Source organism: Ipomoea nil, unplaced genomic scaffold (genome assembly GCF_001879475.1).
Source record: "Ipomoea nil cultivar Tokyo-kokei standard unplaced genomic scaffold, Asagao_1.1 scaffold1322, whole genome shotgun sequence".
NCBI classification, from domain to species: domain Eukaryota; kingdom Viridiplantae; phylum Streptophyta; class Magnoliopsida; order Solanales; family Convolvulaceae; genus Ipomoea; species Ipomoea nil.
In genome coordinates, this window is record NW_017617750.1 from 120001 (window position 1) to 136358 (window position 16358).

Below are 16358 nucleotides of genomic sequence, written 5' to 3' on the forward strand. Positions count from 1 at the left end.
CTATTATGGTCTTTCTTCATCCCAAATAAACTCAAATCCAATGTTGATTGAGTAAAATCCTTATATCAACCCCCTTATCTTTCAGAGCTATTACGATCTTGATAAGTTGCCTTTTTGCTCCCTTATTCATCATTCGTATTTCTATTCTAAAGATTTAAAGCTATAGATAATTGTGTCATTCTCTCCCTTTGTTATCATTCCTTACCTTTTTCTTCCTATAAACCGTGACCCTTAGCCCCATTACAAGCTTAATAAAGACCTATTTGATCTTTACATGCAATGTTAGTTCTATTCAGGAGGAGTAGGAAGGGCAAGCCTAGGATGTTTTTCTGATGTCGTGTTTTGCATAAACCTAACTGAGTACGTGTGCACACTAGATTTCTCACTACTAACAATCTGGGTGCTTGTATGTTGGCTTGGGAGTAGAACGCGGGTGCCAAGCAGAGATGATTCCGGAAGCATGTGTCCTGCAGTGAGTTGGCTTGTGGTTTGCTAAGTTGTGCACGAGAAATTGGGAGCGATCCTTGTGTTTTGACCTGCGGTTTGATTTAGTGTTTTGCTTGAGGACAAGCAAAGTCTTAAGTGTGAGGGGGTGATGTTATCACATCTGTGCATGTTTTTATAGCTTTTCTGATTCATTTTAGAAACAAAGTTATTGAATCATGTCCATTTATTGCTTATTTTCGTTGCTTTCTCGTTAGATTATGTTTTTACACTTGTTTTGAATGTCTTACGGTGTTCGGTAGTGTTTTTCTTCACTATTACAGGGTGAGCGTGAGAGCAAGGGAAGAATTTCAAGCACGAAATGATCAAAAGAGGAAGAAGTCGAAGTATCAGCAATTCGACGCGTCGAGCCCATGCCTCGACGCGTCGAAAAATTCCAGTAGCTTCAAACATCGCACATTTTGGAGGCTCGACGCGTCGAGATCGCGGACAGATGTTAACTTGAAAGATTCCTAAATTGATGCCATCAGGGTTCTACTATAAAAAGACCATCTTCTATCAACCCTAGGGCCTGGGTCTTCTACAATTTGGGTGTTTTGAAGGCAATCAAGAGCAAAGCACAAAGAGGACCAACTTGAAGATTTACAACTAGCTTTGGAATAGAGAACTAGCTAGAAAGATTCGGGAGAACTCTTTCACTCTTACTCTTATTCTCGTAGTTATTTGTTTATCTTTAAGCATTGAATTTACTGTTATTATGGCCATGAGTGGCTAAATTCCTTAGGGGTTTTTGGGTGAATTTGTTTATGAACCTATGTGCCTTGTTCGTTAATTTCTTAATATATTTATGTTTGGTTTTATGATTTGTGTTGCAGTCTTGTCTTAACCTGTTGTTGTTGGTAATTAAAGGCCTAAATTACTAGCTTCATAGTCATATTTGTGTCACCAATGGGAATTGGGGCATAAATTAGGGCACACACGATTGCACCTAATAGTTAGACCTTGGGAAAGGGGAATTTATTAGGGGAAGTTAATTCTAGATTGTTGCTCATCGGGAGATGGTAGTAATTAGGAATAATCGAATGCTGATCTTCGATCTTATCGGGTGTTTAAGCCACGAGAGTGGAAATTCACTAGGAATAGAGATTACGGGAGTAATTCGATTCCACTTTGCATTCCCACACAGATCTTAATTCCAAACCAAATATTACAAACGTTAACTGGCACTAGGTGATTAAACATTGTGATCCCAAGAATCCCATTTTGCTCTATTGCTTACGAAACCTTAATATTTGCTTTATTTCTTGCTCGTTATTTTATGCAACCAATCAACCATCAAGTTTCGATCAGACTAGCTCTTATAAGTAAGCGAGTAATTAGTGATTAGTACCCCATCTCCCTGTGGTTCGACAACCCGAATACTCCGGGTATTATTTGTTTGCAAATACACTACGCATCAGTGGCGGGTCCCCTACCCCCACCTACCCCCCACTGACTCATTAACACCAAAAACGCCCCGGGAACCTTCGGGGAACCCGAGACCATGCTTAGACACCTTCAAACGCAATTGATAACACACGTAGACGATTTAACGGATCAAAATCAAGAATCAAACGGTACATAACCTATCATGCTTTTCTAGACCTAATAAACACCCAATCATGCGAAATCCCACCCAATATACCAAGAATAATACCATACGAATTCCACGATATACCCTAGGGTTCTAATTATTTTTATTCCAACAAGAATATGATTCGTCTTCTAATTACAAGATTCGGTAAGAATATCACATAAACATCAAGAACGCCAACAAGAACATCAACCTAGGGTTCTAATTACTTTTATATCAACAAGAATACGGTTCGTCTTCTAATTACAAGATTCGGTATAAATAACACTTAAGCATCAAGAACGCCATACAATTATCAAGAACACCATATAATTATCAAGAACTCCACATAATCGTTAAGAACACCATAGTTATCAAGAATCTCCCGATGTCAAGATCACCCATGGAATTATCCCATCAATCATCAATAATAACATCACAAATCATCAATACACAATAATATGGGGAAAACCTACGGGAGAAATCATAACTATGAAAATAGGTTTTGTTGAGACATGGGTTACCTCTTAGCCTTAATTAATTCCTTGGCTATGAAGGGTCTTTCTTTAAGCTTTCTTGCTTTCTTGATTTCTTCTAGGGGGATTCTTGGAGCTCTTTGGGGTGGTGGGCGTTATTCTTGTGGTGGGGGGTTTCTAGGTGCCCCTTAAGTCCCCTATTTATATATTTAGGAGTCCTAGTTAGGAACTAATATTATGGGCTTGCTAATTCTATTTCTTTTGGGACTAAGGATTGGGTTTAGGGATAAGGGCCCGTGGACTATGGTGGGTCTTCCTAATTAATTATTGTGATTTAATTCTTTCTTTTGGGTAATTGATTAAATGATTTAATTGATCTTAGGGGTCGTAACACGGGGTGTTACAACTAGGGTTATGAGTGAAACGACTAAGTTTATTCACCGCAAATGCAATGTCGGGACGTGTATAGTTCATCAAGAACATTAGACTCCCAATTACTTTTGCATATTTCTCTGGAAACACACCTGACTACATGTTCTTTATTAGTTTGACACTGGGATCGTAAGGAGTCTAAGCCGGAACAACATCATAACTGTGAAACTTCCTCAGAAGTTTTTCTGTGTAGTGACCTTGGGATAGAAGGTAACCTTCCTTGGTTTTATTGACCTTTATCCCGAGTATCACATCGGCTTCTCCTAGATCCTTCATTTCAAACTTTTGACATAGAGTTCGTTTGGTTTCATTTATAGCCTCAATACTTGAGCTAAAGATCAACATGTCATCCACATAGAGACATATTATTACAACGCTAGATTGGACCTCTTTGGAGTACAAACAGGCATCTGACCGGTTAGTCGTGTAGCCTAGGTCCATTAAGGTCTTGTGAAATTTTTCATTCCACTACTTGGGAGCCTGTTTTAGACCATAAAGAGATCTTTTTAGTTTACATACCTTTCCTTCTTGCCCTGGATCAACACAACCAGGTGGTTGCTCCATGTAGATCTCTTCTTCTAGTTCACCATTGAGGAACGCCGTTTTTACATCCATTTGGTGAACTATCCAGTTGTGTAAAGAAGCTAGTGCAAATAGAACTCGAATGGTTCCCACTTTTGTCACTGGTGAGTATGTGTAGAAGTAATCCTCACCGAATCTTTGTGTAAAGCCTTTGGCTACTAGCCTGGCTTTGAACCTTTCAATAGACCCATCTAGTCTAAGTTTTCTTTTGAAGATCCACTTGCAGCCAATTGGCTTGCACTCGTTGGGTAGATTTACCAACTCCCAAGTGTTGTTGGACTCAATAGAGTCCAATTCACTTTTGATTGCTTCTTTCCACAGAATGGAGTCGACTGACTGCATTGCTTCTTTAAACATTTTTGGTTCTTCTTCCAAGACTAATTGACACACAAACTGATCATACAGTTTGTTTAAGTCTTTTAGTTCTGTGACATGTTATGAACTCAGAACCAAAATTCTTCTCGATCCTGGGTCTTTTGCTTCTTCTGGGCTCATCCAAATTGTTATTAATGCTAGGAAAAATGGCATTATCATTTTGACACAGAGTATCAACTGGTGAGACATAAGCATTTTTTAAAGGAAAGATATGTTCAAAGAATATTACATTTCTTGATTCACACATAGAACGGTTTTCTAAACACATAAACCTATATGCTGCACTATTCTCGGCATATCCAACAAAAACGGCATCAAAGGTTTTGGGTCCTATGTTGGACCTTTTCAGGGATGGTAGACCCACCTTAGGCAAGCATCCCCATACCTTAAAGTATTTCAGGTTTGGGGCGTGCCCTTTCCACATCTCATAAGGAGTTTTTTCGAACCCTTTATGTGGGACTCTATTTAAAATGTGGTTCGCCGTTAGAACAGCTTCCCCCCACATAGAGTCTGGTGCTCCTGAACCGATCAACATGGCGTTAATCATTTCTTTAAGGGTTCTATTTTTCCTTTCCGCGATGCCATTTTGTTTGGGAGAGTATGGTGCAGTTACTTCATGGATTATACCCGAAGTTTCACATAAGGTTTTTAGCGAAAAAGATTCATATTCTCCACCTCTGTCAGAACGAAGCCTCTTTACTTTCAAGTTTAATTGATTTTCTACCTCAGTTTTAAAAATCACAAACTTTTGTTCAGCTTCATCTTTTGATCTTAAGAGGTATAGTTTTTTAAAACGAGAATAGTCATCTATAAAGGTTATATAATACCGTTTTCCACCTTTACTTTCAGTGGTTTTAAAGTCCACTAGATCAGAGTGAATCAATTCAAGCACAGAGGAAGATCGATGAGCTACAGTAGAAAAGGGTTTCCTAGCAAATTTTGCTTCAGCAGAAGTTTCACATTGGGAGCATGCATCATTAGACAAGTTTGGCAACATGTTTAGGCTTTTTAATCTATTTAAGCACTTTGAGCCAACGTGTCCTAATCTACCATGCCACAAATTAACTGAAGCAGTAATATAAGCCGAAGGAGAAGCATTATTCTTATTGATAGATTCTGGTCCAATTACAGATATGTCTAACACAAATAATCTCCCCCGTATGTACCATTTTCCGAGAAAAGTCCCACACCGAGTCATAACCAAGCGGTCTGACTCAAGGACAATTTTAATCCCGGCCTTATTCAGTAGGCCCCCGGAAATTAAGTTTCTACGCAGAGAGGGAACATACAACACATTGTTCAGTAATAGCTTCTTGCCAGAATTAAGCAATAACTCTACTTTTCCTCTACCACTTACCTCAGAAATGCTGGAGTTGCCCATGAAGACTTGTTCTCCTCCAGTTACGGGCTCGAACACCTTGAAAAATGACTTGTTGTTGCAGAAGTGACGAGATGCCCCGGTGTCCACGACCCACTCGTCTGGGTCTCCGACCATGTTAATCTCAGTAATCACCGCTGCTATGGCCTCGTCATCCTCCGTGGTTTCTACCACATTTGCTTGATTTTTGGATCCGTCCTTCTCTGAATTTTTATTTGTGGACCCTTTGCGATGATAACACTGTGCAGCTCGGTGTCCACGTTTCCCACAAACATAGCACTCGTCGCCCTTGCCCTTTTTCTGAATTTTTCCATTTTTTATGCGATTGTTGTTATTTTTCGCATTCCTTTTTTTATTTTTATTTTGATCACCTTTTTTATGCCTATCATCTTTTCCTGTAGTCTCAACAAAGTTAACCTTTGAATTAAAAGAAAAGGATTCAGATTTTTGTACCGTGCGATTTTCCTCTTCAATGTTGATGCTACTGATAAGTTCTTGAAGGGTGTAGTTGCGTCGCTCATGTTTCATTTTACTTTTGAAGTCTACCCACGACTCGGGCAACTTATCAACGAGTGCATCGCACAGGAATGCATCGTTGACTTTAGCACCTTCAGTTTGCATATCAGAAACCATATTTTCGAACTCATGTACCTGTTCCACCACAGTTTTGGATTCGGTCATCTGAAAATGCAGCCAACGTCCCACGACGTACTTCCTTCTACCGGTTACATCGGAACCATACTTTCCTTGCAATTTTTCCCAGATAGTTTTTGCAGATTTTTCTCCAGAAAACATATCAAAAATTGAAGTTGTTACCCGTTGAAGAATTGTAGATCGTGCACTTTTGTTGTCTTTCACATACTTAGGACAAACCTGCGGTGTAGTCCGGGTAGGTCTCGGCGCAGGAGCTTGATCATCGGCATTGTCAGATTTGTCAGCTGCCACGGCAGTGGCAGTAGCAGTGGTCGCGGTCGCGGTAGTAGCCGCCAGAATGAACGTGGCTGGATCCTCATATATCACATAGTCAACATCCTTCTCTTCCAGCAGCATAACGATCCTAGCAGCCCATCATTTGTAGTTCATACCTCCGATTAGAATTTCGATGGGTGTGACATCAGAAGCTGGCTTCATTGCAATAGACATCGCCTCCCTGAATTAAATATCTTTAACTGTTGTGCGTAACAACAAAATAAATACCTGAAAGGTAGTTTGCGATGTGTTGTTGCTTCGGGACAGGAAACCGGCAGCGTTCTGTGTCGTGTTTGGCAACACTATCTTAAAGATATTTAAGGACCAGGGTATCGTTATATCTCCGACAAATAACACAAACGGGAAGAAATCAGTCTAAAAGAACTCAACACGGTGTTTCTCAAGTATGTCTGTAAAGTCGTGACTTTGTGTAAAGAAGAATATGAAATGCATTGCTATTTATAGCATTTCACATTCCATTACAGCCAAGCCACAAAGATAGCTCACACATGGTTCAGCCGTACGAGAAATGTGCTTACCACATAATCCATTAGGACATATGTTCACCACATAATCCATTTGGATAATTATGCTTAGCACATGAGTCATTACCACGTGGCTAAAACCTTGCCTTTGGATGTTTTCCCAACAATATACCTGGTTGAAAAAATCACTAGGCACTCATCGAGAGTTTGGGAAGAGCCTAGCACCTAAGCGGTAGTTAATCGGCGCCTAGGCGCCCGTGTATTTTTTATTTTATTTTTAAAAAATTTGTTTAAAAGTTTTTAATTTTTTAAGAATTGATAATTATAAATTATTTCATTACTTTAATAGTTAATACTAAAATATTAAATATTAACTTAAAAACATATAAAGTTTGAACAATTTAAGGTTATTTCACTCAAAATGATGTCGTTTTGAGTGAAATAACCCATTTAAAAGAAAAAAGAAATGAAACAATAGCTAATTGACCGACTAGACGGTTTTGTAGGCGCCTAAGAGGCCTAGGCGGCCTAGTCGGCCGCCTAGACCACTGATTATGGTGATACGCTAGGCGGCCGGCCAGCGCCTAGCGTCTAAGCGTTGATTAATTGGTGCCTAGACGGGATTTTGATTTTTGCAACACTGCTTATATACATATATTATATGAGGATTTGCAGTCTTAACTTGACTTTGTGTGATATTGCAATTAGTTGTGCAAAGTAAGGGATTTGATTCTTTAGAGTAGTGCAACATATTTATACAATTGAACAACTATTGTTTATATATAAGAAATAGTTAAAAAGGGATCAAATTACGATGTCGCACAGGACCTCCACTTTTATTCAAATGTCTTGCTCTTTAACATTCAAAAACTTGTTCTCTTAGTCTTCAAGCTATGCCATGTCCATGTATCTTTGTTATGTGTCACAAATGGCTCATTTTCGCCCTGCAAATGCCACTTTCATACTCATTCCCACACATGTGACATGCCTCTTCATTCGTAGTTTCGTACCAACAAAACAAAATTAATTGATCGGACACATAATCTATCGCAAACTCAGCTCATTAAAAATCAATCAATTAAAGAGCTAATTAAGATATAAAATTATGCCCAAATATTATCAGGGTTTGAAGGGCATGTAATCCTGAATAATAATGAAGCAACTTTAATTTAAAAACACAGAGAATATTTTTTTTCCCTTTGGAACTTGGAATCTCTTGAAATAATTCCCCTAGGACGAAGGGTGTTCATCTGTTCTGCTGGAATTATTGTGAAGTTCATGTTTTTTTGTTCTCAGGAGAACTTTTATTACTTTTGGTCATTCAAACTGCCTTTCAAATCGTGTCTCTTTCCCATGTACATTAGCCGTGTACAAGTGAACGTGCTCTTTTGAAGGTTTGTTCCCTAACGAAGTGACATTAGAGGCTCGTTGTTATAGATTGATTATGTACTAATAAATTACTAGCTAATAACTTCACCATCTAGTTAATGGGATTAAAAAAAAAAAAAAAAAAGATTTCATAAAAATATTACATATAGTATGTCTACAAACCTAATAAGAGCAATAAAATCAGGCTCTTAACCGAAAATAAAAAAAGTTTGTGTAATTGTTTATTGAAATGAATTGTTTATATTATTTTGATTTTAGTATTTCTTTTACTATTTTACCCTCTATTATATCATTTACTTTTCTTAAATACATCTGCATTCCATCAGTGTAAACTTTAGTAACAGAAAATTCCATTAACTATTTATTATTCTTAACTTATTGATTTTCATAAATAAGGTGTTAGGTTTGTACCCCATACCAATTAAAATTGACATAATTGTTAAACATATACTATGAATATGTTAGAGTGTATTAAAAATATTCAATATAACAGACAATGTGATTTAATTTCTCACACTCTGGTGACAGCTTCTTGCTCGTATACTGGTCAGGGGGTGTGGGACCCAGATATCACTCATTGTATTCGTGATTTGATTTTGCAAAAATAGTTCGCTTTGATGGTTGTTTTAAAAAAAAAAAAAATTATAATATACAATTTAACATGAACTTTGGACAATTAATTACAATCACGCATTGGGCATGCATTGATGAAACGGTGCACCTAATTTACAATATATATCCAACACAGATGAGAAACTATGCCTATTATCATTGTACTTTTAGGGAAGGAAGATTTGGTTCTGTTTTTGAAGGTGCATTGTGCCAAGGCACTAAAATTACAGTGAAGCATACCAGGAGACTAGAATTCATTTCTAGCGGAAGTGGCAACAATATGAAGCATGAATCACCCCAATTAATAGGGTTGTGTTGCACAAACTATGTTTAGGGTACTATCCCGTGAGGGTGCTTCCCACTAAAACTGTTATTGCACTAGTTAATCCAACATTTTTTGTCACAGGTCATAGTTATGCATTCTTGAAATATTTTTTTTTTTTTGAAAAATTTGTTAATTTTGCATTGATATACGTTAGGATACTGATTGATACTCTGATAAATTCTGAAAGAGTTAATACCTCCAATGGTCCTCCGAGTTTTAGCGATTTACCAGCTCTGGTCATCTGAGTTTTAAATGACCTCCAATGGTCCTCCATGTTTTAAAAATTAACCACCAGTGGTCCTTTTAGGACGTCTCGTGGTCATTTTAAACTCGAGTTAATACCATCTAAGGTCCTCCGAGTATAGTGATTTTGTCACATTTAGTCCTAAACTTTCAAATTGACCATTTGTGGTCCTTCGACTTTCAAATTTAACCATTCGTGGTCTAAGTTAACCACCCATGGTCTTTCAAATTTCGAAATTTAATCAGTAGTGGTCCTCAAAAGGAAAAAAATTAAGATTTAATTTTATGAAGATTCTTGAACTTACAACGATCCACAGTACAACATGCATTATTGTATAACTTTTATTCAAATATAATTAAACTTTTTTCTAAACTCATATTTGTTACACTTAAACATTTGAATACCTTTAAGTTGTAAATGCATTTTTATTTAACCAAAAATATCTTGAAGCTTATTAACTCAAAAACATTTAAAATAAAATATAAATGAAATTAAGGGCAGAAGAAAACCTAAAAGATATGTCAAGAAATTGCCAAATTTGAAATGGGTAAAACAAAATCTAAAAATTAGAAAAAGCGAGAGACCAGAAGATACTTTACTATTCTAAGAAAGACGTGCACGCTGTACATGTACAGTGCCATATAGGTATTCAAATTCTAGGTATAGAGCTACACCTTTTCTTTGGCACACAGCTGTAAGCTATATTGGATGATACACATTTAATTTCTTTTAAGAGTTAATTACCAAAATGGTTCCTAGACTATAGCGAAATTACCAATTTAGTCCTTAACTATTTTTTTAACCAATAAGTCCCTCAACTTTAAAATTTTTAACCGATTTGGTCCTCCGTTAGTTTGACCGTTAGTCAACTGTTAACTTGGGACCAAATTGGTAATTTTGCTATAGTCAAGGGACCATTTTGGTAATTAACTTTAGGGTGGGCAATTCGGCTCAGTTTTCTAGAACCGAACCAAAAGTAATATACCGAACAACCGAACGATATTGGATTCTTGTATACCGAACGGTTCGATAAAAAACCCGATCCGATCATATCCGAATTGTTCGGTTAAAAATTGAACTGAATCAAATACCGTTTGATTTTTTTAAAAAAAAAAATATAATAATAATAAATAAATAAATAAATAATTAAAAAAAATCCAACTCACTTGTTGCTTGCTCTGCCGTTCAGCTCATATTCTCACGGGTATCTCTCGTAAATGTTTTATTTCATTTTTTTATGGTTTGTTATCAAAAGTTCTATATTATGTGTTATGATGTTTACATAGTCCATATCCAAAGTCTAATATATAACAAAATAGCAATCCAAAGTTCAAACGATATTTCGTTCGGTTCAGTTTTTACCGTACAATTCAGTTCGGTTCGAGTTTTTACCGAGCCGTTCGATGTACAAGAATCTATTACAGTTCGGTTGTTCGGTATATTACCGAATCTAACTAATTTGGTACGGTTTGATTCGAAAAACTAAACCGAATTGCCCACCCTAAAGTTAATTACCAAAATGGTCCCTTGACTATAGCAAAATTACCAATTTGGTCCCAAGTTAACGGTTGACTAACGGTCAAACTAACGGAGGACCAAATTGGTTAAAAATTTTAAAGTTGAGGGACTTAATTGGTTAAAAAAATAGTCAAGGACCAAATTGGTAATTTCGCTATAGTCAAGGGACCATTTTGGTAATTAACTCTTCTTTTAATTAGCTCCCCTTTAGAACTGTTCTTTCATTCATTCTTCCGAAACTAAAGGTTGAATTCCGACCTTAAGGGTCCTCATACTCCGGCCTGACAGAGTATCTTACTGCGCACAAGGAGCCCCTCAATTTGAGAGTTTGCTCCCACACTGCTGTATTTAATTTTATTTTTTTTTAATTAGCTCCCCTTTAGAACTGTTCTTTCATTCATTCTTTCCAAACTAAATGTTGAATCCCCAACCCTAGTGCTTCCACATTACGGCCTGACAGAGCATCTAGGAGGATGTAAATCATGGTAACTCTGCCGAATCACAGAAACTAGAACTTTGTTTACTGAGCACAAGGAGCCCCCTCAGTTTGAGAGATTGCTCCACACTGTTGTTGCCTATTGGTGAGACTCTATCCCTGGACATTCTTTCCAAATTTCACCACTATAACCAACTGAGCTGCCTATGCAGACCCTGTTCTTTCATTCATGTGAACATGTTTCAAAGGCCACAAATATTCCCTCATTTCCGTTCCACTATGTTTGGATCTTTCCTTTTCATTATTTCAAAGATTCAAAGAGTAACTAATTCATAATCTATTTCATGTTCATTTTCAAAAAAAAAAAAAAAAAAAAAAATCTATTTCATGTTCAAATCTGACAAGTACTCAAAAACAAAGGAAGCGCTCATTAAAAAAAAAAATAGTCAAATAAGAGAATACCTCAAAATTTGAACACAAATACACAACTTAACTAGTCAACCAACACAAAATAAGTTCATAATCAGAGCCACAATGGGGGCAGTGGGGTCAGCTGCCTCCACTCACTTCTTCCGATTAATATATATTCATATGTAAAGATAATCAAGTAATTTAATAGCTCAATTGGTTAAACATTGGTTATAATATATGAAATGGTATGGGTTCAAATCCCACCTACAACACTTTAGTATATTTTAGTTCTACCCGCCCTTTTTGTGAATCATTTAGTTAATGTAGTCCACAATATTTTACTATAAATATTTTTATAACATTTCAAAGTGTTTTAAAATTTCACCCTACCCAAGTACAGTTTTGGCTTCATTCCTAACTATCATATAGTCTATCATAAATATTTTATTATAATTTATTAATGTATTTAAACCTTATTATAGGTGTTTGATATTTTGGCATTAATAATTCTAAAATTATTTTAAGTACGCCCCCACTCATGTAATTTTCTAGATCTGTCAGTGTTCATAATAAGCTTTGTTTTATTAGTAGTTGCAGGATGACACATTCTGCAATTTACTTAGCTTCCTGCATTAATCTCCAAAGTATGACCCGTGATGGGCCCTTAATTTTGGAGTTTAAATTTGAGGCCCTAAACCCTCAATATTAAATATCATTTCACAATTTCTTGAGTATACATACATTTGAGGATCAAATTAAATCATTTGCATGTGGTGAAAAAGTTTGGAGACTAACTCTACGAAAGTATAAAGAGGAGTAACAAGTGTGGAAAAACATGTAAAATGCCTAAAAAGTTTGTCGTTGGCGTAAGGTTGGTTCACTTGTAATTTTTTAAAGAATGAAGTAGAGGAATTAGACAATTTTCAAACTACTATAAAAATTTCCATCACTTTTTTTATTTTAGTACGCTTTATTTATTGCATTATATTTTTTAAAAAAAAACGCAAGTATGCGGGCACAATTTCAACTGCAAATTTGTTTTTAATAGTATTGCCCTTTGAGATTGTGTTCAGTGATTTACTTATTTAGCCTAAGATTCAAGCTATTCCAATAAATATTTGAAATGTTGTAAATAAATATATGTGGGCATTACTATAGGTTTTATATTATGACAATACCTCTTCATCCTTCATAGTATTGTAGTTATACTGAAACTCTATACTTATGTATATATTGGAATGAAGATGATTAAAAAATTTTATGTCAAGTATTTTATGTTTCTTGGGAGGTTGTGGTTCGAGTCACAGTGGAAGCAGTATTGACTCTTTGTGATTCAGTAGGTTGAGAAAACAGCTATGAACATATACTGTATTGTAACAAAGTCAGTAGCATTCAAAAAATCTAAATAATTTTTTTTTTTTTTGTTCAGACAATGAGTCATAAAATGTTTTTCTAAATTTTGTTGTTATATTAAATTTATTAATATTAATGGAGGAAAAATTAAGGCTAAATCAGCCATTATTAAACAAGAGAGATGTCATTATCCATATGTTTCAAAACATGAGAAATCTAAAAATAAAAAGGAAGTTCAGTTTCTTCCAAAAAAAAAAAAGGAAGCTCAGTAATTGTGTTTTGTCATGTATTCACATTATTCACCTTTCATGGTGGGTAGGCAGGCTAGCCCAGTGGCATACTTAGCTTCATAATTCTTCGTGCCCAAGAAATACTACTTGCGTGTTAGAATAGACGATTCATATTCTAGGTTTGTTTTAATTAAGAATTTCAAGGAGAATAAAGCAAACCAATCAAAGGAATCACGACGGTTGGTAGACCGTTTCTACCCCTCAAAATTCCTTTATTTATAATTTCTTATCTATAAATTATAATAGAAGGCAAAAAACTACATTGATGTTACTGGAATATTTTCTATATCTAACCATGCATGCAAAAAAAAAAAAAAAAAAAAAATATATATATATATATATATATATATATATATATATATATATATATATATATATATATATATATATATATATATTCAATTCATCTTAATTGTTACATACATGCATATTTGCTAATTGTTAATTATGATGATGCTATGTTAATATATAAGAAAATTATTCCTATATTAGTTGTAATTTTCTTTTTAGAAAAGTTGTCAAAGCAACAAATTTATGCTCAGATCATTAAAAAAGAGTTAATTCCTAAAATGGTCCTTCCACTATGGCATTTTCTTAAATTGGTTCCTTGACTTTTAATTGTATCTAAAGTGGTCCTCGACTATTGAATTTTAAGTCAAAATGATCCTCCGTTAGTTTTGGTGTTAAGTGGATGTTAAAATGAGGGGTAAAACTGGTAATTTAGGGTTTTCACTATAGTCAAAGGACTGCTTTGTGTGCAATTAAAAGTCAAATGATCGATTTGAAAAAAGACCATAGTCAGAGGACCATTTTATGAATTTTCTCTTTATAGTTCAAACATGATTTGTACTCATTTTGATTAAAAGGGGTTGATCCTGTGCTTATTTTCATTTACTTGGGGGTAATCGCACTTTTGGCCCCTCAATTAGTGTCCATTCTGCAATGTCATCCTTAGTTCCCAATTTGAACACATTTGGTCCCTCAATTATTCGACCATTAAGCAGATTTGGTCCTTCTGTCTCTATAGCCGTTTAACACCGTTTAAAACATGGGTAAAAGTGGAATTTCACATAGCATTGTTTATAATAAGTAGGGAAAATCGCACTTTTGGTCCCTCAATTAGTGCACAATCTGCAATGTCATCCTTAGTTCCCAATTTGAACACAATTGGTCCCTCAATTATTTGACCATTAAGCAGATTTGGTTTTTATGTGTGACCATCAGTATAACTTCGTTTAAATCAGGGGTATAATTGAAATTTCACATAGCCTTGAATATATTAAGCTAATTTTTCCCCTTTCTCTGCTCGGTTGTTATTTTCGACACCGCAGATGCTCCGCCACCGTTGAGAAATTTCTCGGCATCAACCATTTGCAAGTCCACTCCCTACCCATCTTACTGCCAAATTGTTCTCCCCAGCAACAACTCTTCTTCCAATGTCTACGACTATGGCCGATTCTCCGTCTGCAAATCCTTATCCGCTGCGGGCAAGTTTCTGTCATTGATCCAGAAGTACCTTCGCTGCAATGCCAAGTCGTTAACCACCACCGCCGTTCGAGCTCTCAAGGATAGCGAGTTCCTCGCGCGGTTTAAACATGAATTATCTCTCCAGTTTTTTCAAGACTGACAACGGGACTTCTTGGTATCTCCCGGTGTTGGAAGTTGACGACGTGCAAACATTGCTCAACGCCATTCTCACCAACACGCAGACGTGTACAGACAGCCTGCAAGCGACGTCGTCGGCTTGGAGCGTTAGGAATGGGATCGTGGCGCCGCTGGCAAACGACAGCCGCTGTTTAGTGTTTCTCTGGCTCTGTTCACCAAAGGGTGGGTGCCGAGGAAGAAGAAGGCCGCCGCCGCCAGAGCTTGGGCGTCCGACCAAGAAACAGCTTGAGTTCTGGAACGGGCGTTTGCCTCTGGAGATGTTGGAACGGACGAAGGCGATTTTTGAGCAAGTTGGCCGGAGAAAGCTCCTGCAAACTCAGGAAGATGACCAGGTTCTAGTGACTGACATTGTGGTTGTGAGTCAAGATGGGAGTGGAAATTTTACCACCATTAATGACGATGTCGCCACTGCTCCCAACAACACTCTGTCCGACGGCGGCTACTTCCTCGTATACGTGATTGCCGACGTGTACGAGGAATACGTCTCTATTGCCAAGAACAAGAAATACTTGATGATGATCGGCGACGGCATTAACCAGACCATCATCACCGGAAATCACAGCTATGTTGATGGCTAGACTACTTTCAATTCTTACTCATGTGAAATTTTAATTATACCCCTGATTTAAACGGAGTTAAACTGATGGTCTCACAGAAGGACCAAATCTGCTTAATGGTCAAATAATTGAGGGACCAATTGTGTTCAAATTGGGAACTAAGGATGACATTGTTGATTGGGCACTAATTGAGGGACCAAAAGTGCGATTTTCCTTACATATTATAAACAATTCTATGTGAAATTCCACTTTTACCCATGCTTTAAACGGTGTTAAACGGCCACACAGACAGAAGGACCAAATATGCTTAATGGTCGAATAATTGAGGGACCAAATGTGTTCAAATTGGGAACTAAGGATGACATTGCAGAATGGACACTAATTGAGGGACCAAAAGTGCGATTTTCCATTTTCTAAATAAACAATCTTTTTTACTTTAATTATTAGCTAAAAAATTATTTTTTAAAAAAATAACTTAGAATAATAATTTTGATTATTAGCCCAATACTTATATATAGTTGTACAGACTAACATTAATTTTGGATTAGATCTTTATTATTTAGGAATGCTTGGCATTATGTATTTGGATTTTGATTTTCTATGATCATAAATAGGCATACATATAATTACAAAACTATTGTGAAAAATTACAACCAAGTGGACAACTGACATAAACCATTGCTTATTAAAAAAAATAGTTAAATACAGACGATAAGAAAGATAATAAAAAAAATCATTGTCTATTACAAAAATACAATATTCGTTTATAGGGGCAGAACAAAAAATATTGGTCAGTGGAGGCGAA

General features: G+C 36.2%; 1 pseudogene; it reads left to right on the forward strand.

Moving 5' to 3' along the window:
* The first annotated feature begins 14379 nt into the window (after positions 1-14379).
* Positions 14380-15625, forward strand: LOC109185529 (annotated as a pseudogene).
* The last annotated feature ends 733 nt before the right edge of the window (positions 15626-16358 follow it).